At 36.4% G+C, this 6188-nt stretch overlaps 1 long non-coding RNA gene across 2 annotated transcripts; it reads left to right on the top strand.

The window, feature by feature from the left end:
• Window positions 1-629: 629 nt before the first annotated feature.
• Window positions 630-5160, top strand: LOC113314423. Of its 2 annotated transcripts, XR_003342404.1 has the most exons (4): window positions 630-1624; window positions 1883-2352; window positions 4598-4707; window positions 4830-5160. It is a non-coding gene; the product is annotated as an uncharacterized LOC113314423 (long non-coding RNA). The 2 variants fall into 2 exon arrangements; XR_003342400.1 differs by having other exon boundaries at window positions 630-2352.
• Window positions 5161-6188: the final 1028 nt, after the last annotated feature.

Genomic DNA, 6188 nt, shown 5'->3' with positions numbered 1-6188 from the left:
TCTATGAAAATATTAGGATAGTGATCTAGAGTCTATGAAAACGTGTGGATATATATAAATTTGTTTAGAACTACATATCCCGTAAGATGCACCAGCAAAAAAAAAATGTAGAAGTCTCACAATTAGCGCTTCCCTGAGTTGAATTACATTACCACTTCTGCAACCACCGTCAAAACTATTTTCTCACCACCACCATCACCACCTATAACCAACCACTATTCCCTTAACCACCCCAAATAACCTAATTTCAGAAAAAGGGAGTTAGAATTGTATGGAGACCGTTAAATTGAAGGGGAAATAAATTATCTCGTTGCACAAAATAACATACTATTGATACAGAGTTATGATCATTTTCATTTATTTTATTTTTTTTTTGATTAAAGATCAATGTTATTTGCAAATGAGGGTTTATTATTTTTTAAAAGAGAATGAGTTAGGAGTGGAATCTCTCAAACTCTCCCAAACTCCCTCTAATACACTCCCCCAAACTCCCTACACTCCCCCAAACTCCCTACACTCCCCCGAACTCTCTCAAACTCCCTACACTCTCTCAAACTCTCTCAAAATTCCTGAGATTTAAAATACACTCAACTCCCCAGAAATCACCCGAGGACTAACCCCTGTTAGTATAAAACTTGCCGATGAATACCGCACACACAAGTTGCATGTCTTCCTCCTCCAGCGGGAACGAAGCAGCGCAATTAGAAGATTACTCGAGATAGAATGTTTTGTTTTGGAAATCATCGAGCAAGATGCTTATGTCCCGAAAAATGTCCCGAAAGATGTCGAGGACTGGGTATCTGATATTAAGGCAAAGAAAGGTTACAAGTATACCTTCATCATATGCTGATCAATTCAGTGATAAAGAAGCAGATGCCATTCGCATGTTATCAGAGAACGGAGTGGCGACTCCAAAGCTGAAGAAAGAAAAGGCGAATAAGGAAAAGATACCTACGGTGGCAATTCGCAATTTCACTAAGTATCAAAAAATGGACAATAATGGGAAAGACAACTGCTTTAAAAAAAAAGTGGAAGAAGCATAGGAGATTGGACGGAAAACTGGAGCAGGAGTGTAAGTTGTGGGAAATGGCTATGCTCATAAATAGGCATTGTGGTCTATCGTACACACTAACGGCTCAAGCTTTGGTTTCTATATTGAGGGACACCATGAAGGAGTTTGGAGGAAAAGATGTTGCAGGAGTGTGAGCTGGGAAACGGCTTTGCTAATAAATAGTTAGTATTGTGGTCTTTCATACACACTAAAGGGGCAAGCTATCGTTTCTCTATTGAGTGACACCATTGGATCACCTGTGCTTTGATGGATACTTTTTCACTTAAAGCTTCATTTATGGCTTGTTTGATGGGTACTTTTTCACTTAGATCTTTATTTATGGCTTGATGGGTACTTGTTCAATGAAACTACATTCTTGATTGTGCCATAAAAAAATAATAATAAGCCATCAAGACAAGTCCCTAGTTTAAACTCGAATAGGTTTATCTAGGTTTAAGTTTTCTGTTGCTCATGTCGATCCATTTGACCCAAAATATGAATGACGATGAAGAAGATGGTCCAGAGTTGATTCCACTGATGCTAATTTCATGCTTTGCCTTCTTCTTTGATGAGGTAACTTCTTATGAGTTCTCTTTTTCTTCTGAGAGAATTGATAGTTATCCTGTGATATGAAATTGGGGGGAAGATTACGGCAAAAGTTAGGGATTTTGTAAAAGTTAGATCTCTAGACCTAAATGTTAGTCAGTATTGATTGAATTTAGAACTGGGTTTTGATTTTTGGTGCTTTTATCGTAAAATTGGCTTCTTATTTGTTAGGGATTAAATTTGTGATTGTACTGAATTGGAGCTGAAATTGCTTTACTTATGTAGATACAGGGGAGTATGTTGTTCGAGAAGAATAACTTGAGTATGGAATTTACTTCACTTGTCTTTGGTGCATTAAAATTTAGATGGTTTAGTTCGATTCAAATGATTTTTTTCTTTAAGCAAACGGAATACTAGGACGGGAAGGGTTGGAAAATGTAAATGGCTAGATCTTAACTCGAACCTTGAGAAAGTTTGTAAGGTTGCACTGAATTTTGTTATCTATCTTGAACTGTCTTTGCAAGAACGATACTAAGCCAGTGAAACTTGAGACAAATCACCCTGATGTCCAGTCGATGAGCCCTGCTTGATTTGAAGCTGATGCTTACTCAACCTGCAGCTGACTCTTTATGTTGGCCATCACATGGGCCTGCAATGCAATACATGTGCATAAGCTCTGGAAAACCATTCGTTAATGCATATTTTCAGTATACTACAAGGAATGCACAAGTCTTTTGCGTCTGCTTGTTTCAGAAGTAAGCCTTTGATGAAGCTTAGTATCAAATACAAAATGGATGTGTTTTGACTTTTCCTTTGTTTTGATTTCGATCATTCAATTGTTTATTATACTTATTCCCTTTTTCATATACCTGATGATGTTATAATATGCTGCTGCTAATTACCCAATTTAAGGTTGATAAGCTCTATTCAGCGTCTCCGTCCTAGACCTCTAGTCTCTAGTATCTGCACGACAAGTAGCAAGTGGTTATTCATAGAAGCTTAGGTCATTTAAATACAGGATAAGAAAGACACTTCCCAATGGGAAAAAGTTACCACTGAAGACAAATTGAAAGCAAATGCTTTAGGGTGCCACCCTGCTTTTTAAAGAAAAACGTGTATAGTATAAAGAAATTGCAAGAAAAATCTATCTGATACACACTTGGAGCTATTTATACGCACACAACAGTGTTAGAAGCTTCTAAGTACTCTGTTTGACCTTCTATTGGTGTCATTTTCGTCCCCCTTTTCAATTGTATACTATTTGGATTTTAATTAGATTCTAAACTATTACTTGTAAATTATTGTGATGAAATAGTTTTTGGTCTCAACTCTCAAGTGACCTGTGGCCAGTCAGTGTTAAAGATTAGATCATTTATTCGGCTGTCTTAGTATTGAAGCCTAAGCTGCTACACACCAAATTGTAGGGAATGTTCAGTGTGTTTCAAGAGTATACCACCACATGACGTTTGAGCAGGAGCAGGGGACTTACCAATCGGCTCTTAAAGCCTACATATGCATATTTTGTCTAGTTTTAGTTTTGCAGATTACACTTAGAGTTAGAATGATAAATTTAAAATCTTACGAACCTTGACAAATTGTCGATCTGGATCAAACGACAAACACTAGTTTCGGACTCTAATTTCAGGCTGATTTTGTGAATCAGATAACGAATGGAAAGCTCAGCAGCCTCGGACTGATATAGATTCTTGTTATCGCTGTATTGCATAGTTAATATGCAGTTTGTAGGAGTTGCATACTGATGGTCTGTCAGGCTGAAATATTAACAGTTTACTAGTAAACTCTCTTCGGAAATTTTATTTTACAGATGCTATGAACTTAACACCATTTTAGGTTAAATATCTTACATATTGTCTGGTTTGGTAGACTTAGAGTCTATCGTTGGTTGACTTGCCATCCTATGACAGGGAAAATAAAATGATGCTTGTCAGAGCTGGAAACTGATATCTCAGCGCTACAACTCTGATTTGTAAAGCTCTGGTATCATGGAACTTAATTCGCACATGCTTTCTAGGACACTCTAAAATACTGGTAGAATTGGGATTGCATTGATGCAGAGGAAGTACTTGAGTTTCTTTAGCTCAAGTTCATCTGTTTTTCTTTTTGTTTTGTGGTTAGAACCTGGAAATTCAGTACATTTATTGCAAATAATGAAACTAGGGTTTTGATCTATGGGCCAATGTTGTTAAATTATGAGATTAATCTGTCTATATCGTACTTCAAATGCACGGAGTATGCTAGTGCTTCCACTGGATTTGTGGAGTATTTTTACGCTTGTATCTGAATAACTTAAGGAGTTGTTCTCGTTTTTCCACTGCACTTTTTTGGACTATAAGTCATTGGTTATTTTATAATGATGATAGTTTCCCTCGAAATGGTTGACACTGGATCTGTGTGACTTTTAAGATAGTTGATTCTTTATACTGATGATGGCTGCTTTTAGCATCTAGTCATAGTCTCTTTATAAAGTGGAACTTAGATATTTTCAATGGTTGGTGAACTCCGGCATTGAACTTCAGCTTGTATATAGAACTTGCACCACTTGCACTCGCAGGATTGTTGCAACTTGAAATTAAAAAGATGGAGTGATTTTAGATGGGCATCCTGGAAGTCGGATGGAGGGCCACAAAGGAAAAGATGGAGTCATATATCCTAGTGCAGTTATCCTTCGAATGCCTCGATGATTGCATGCTTATATAATTGACCCGAATCATCACATGATATTTGCTTCTTTTTCTTTAGTGTTTATGAGAGTGGGAATCTTGGGGTTTGATGTGTAGTAGTACTATAGGGGCATATTCTCATTGTTTCTCATTTTGTCGTGTGGGGTTTTGATCTTCTTTTATTTTTATTTCAGATGCTGAACTACAATGTACCTGTAGTCATAAAACTCTTGAATCATATTTGGTTTGAGTTAAATCTGACGTTCAATCTTACTTTAGTAAGCTTCTTAATGAGATTGGCTGAAACATATTTTTCCAGGGAAGCTGAATTGTGGCTCTCTATGATTGATAGCTACAAGTTGTTGAAAGAAGGATTTGTCTAAGGATGAAATTTTTCTCGCGTCCGCGCTTGGCTGATGCATTGAACGGGTATAGTTTGCAGACACCTCCTACGACAAACACTTCATTGTTACACTAATATCACATTTATTGCTTCGTCTGAGTATGGTAGAGCTAGGAATATTAACTCTTTTATTGATTGATACTTGCAGCTGCAGGCATATTTTCTTGTTCTAGATGATATGATGGACAATACTTACACATGGCGAGGTCAACCTTGTTGGTTCAGAGTAGAGAAGGTGCTGATCCTGTATTGAGAATCTTCCATTGTGTATTTATTACTTATTAGTTATTAGCATCCTTATTAGGTTGGTTCGAGTGTGGCAAATGACGAAGTTGTACTTCGTAATCATATTTCCAGGATTCTTAAAAAGCACTTCAGATGTTCGTATATGGTTATCTAAATCTTGAATGAACTGATACTGTGTTATCTAATTTTTAAATGAACTGATACTGTTACGTTGCTAAGGTTTTGGTTCTGTACATGATGTCTTTATACCGTGTCTTGGAAGGTAGATACGTACTTAATGTTTCTTACCACAAGTTTAGATGCATTTTATCATCTGAAGGACTGCAGGTAAACCACTTTCTCCCGACTCTGTACAGATTTGAGGGTTGGGCAAATAGAAGTAGCAATGATCTGTTGAAATGGGGTTAACTAGTAGTCTGTAAGATGTTATTTCAAATGTTCGTATCAAATTGTAATCAAGAATTTTTTCCACATGTGTTGAGTATTTGTTTCCTCATTTTGTTCATGAATTTTTCATATGGTTAACTTTTTTTTTTTTTGAAGCACTTATATGGTTATCTAAATCTTGTAAAGTTCGTATCCAATCGGTACTTGTGAAGGCAAATGTTCTTAGTTCTCCTCTTTTAGCTATTCATCCTCTTAAAAGGAGATAGTCAAGACGATATGGTCAAGATTGTCAACCCTAAGTCAACCATAGTCAACTCTTGATTTTGAATCCCTTTTTTGATTCGATCTGATCTTTTTCTTTCAACCCATTGTTTTAATCCTCTGCCTTTATCCTTTGTAGATTGATTTTTGGTCCAACTCTGATGTTTTTATATGTCTCTTCTTTTTTTATTTTGCCCTAATTTTCAATTTTTCATTTTCCCCTTTATATTTGTCAATCTCTGGTTCTAATTGGTTTGTTTTCCTTTTAATGGCAGCTTAATCTCCTCCCTGCTTGTTGCCACGCACTGGTGTTGCAGTAATGTCCCATCACATCTTGAGGTATAATCATAGTTGGCAGTTTCCAAGTTGGCATAATCAAAGTTGGCTTTTTATTGCAGTGGTGCATCTGATTTTCATCCTTATCGGTTTCTCTCAATCTTATCTAATCTGGGGTTATTATAATGATTCTCCTGCTTCACTTTTAGGGAAAAGTGTTCTTGCTGTTATCTTTACTTGGTCAGGAGCTTTGGTGTCTACAAAAATGTATTTGTGTTCTGATTTTTTTTTTAACCTTTCAACCATACTTATCTAACTAAGAATTTGACACATCATA

The sequence above is a fragment of the Papaver somniferum genome, chromosome 1 (genome assembly GCF_003573695.1).
Source record: "Papaver somniferum cultivar HN1 chromosome 1, ASM357369v1, whole genome shotgun sequence".
NCBI lineage: Eukaryota > Viridiplantae > Streptophyta > Magnoliopsida > Ranunculales > Papaveraceae > Papaver > Papaver somniferum.
Note: the sequence above shows the minus strand (reverse complement) of the source record. Positions and strands in the feature narration are given on the sequence as shown.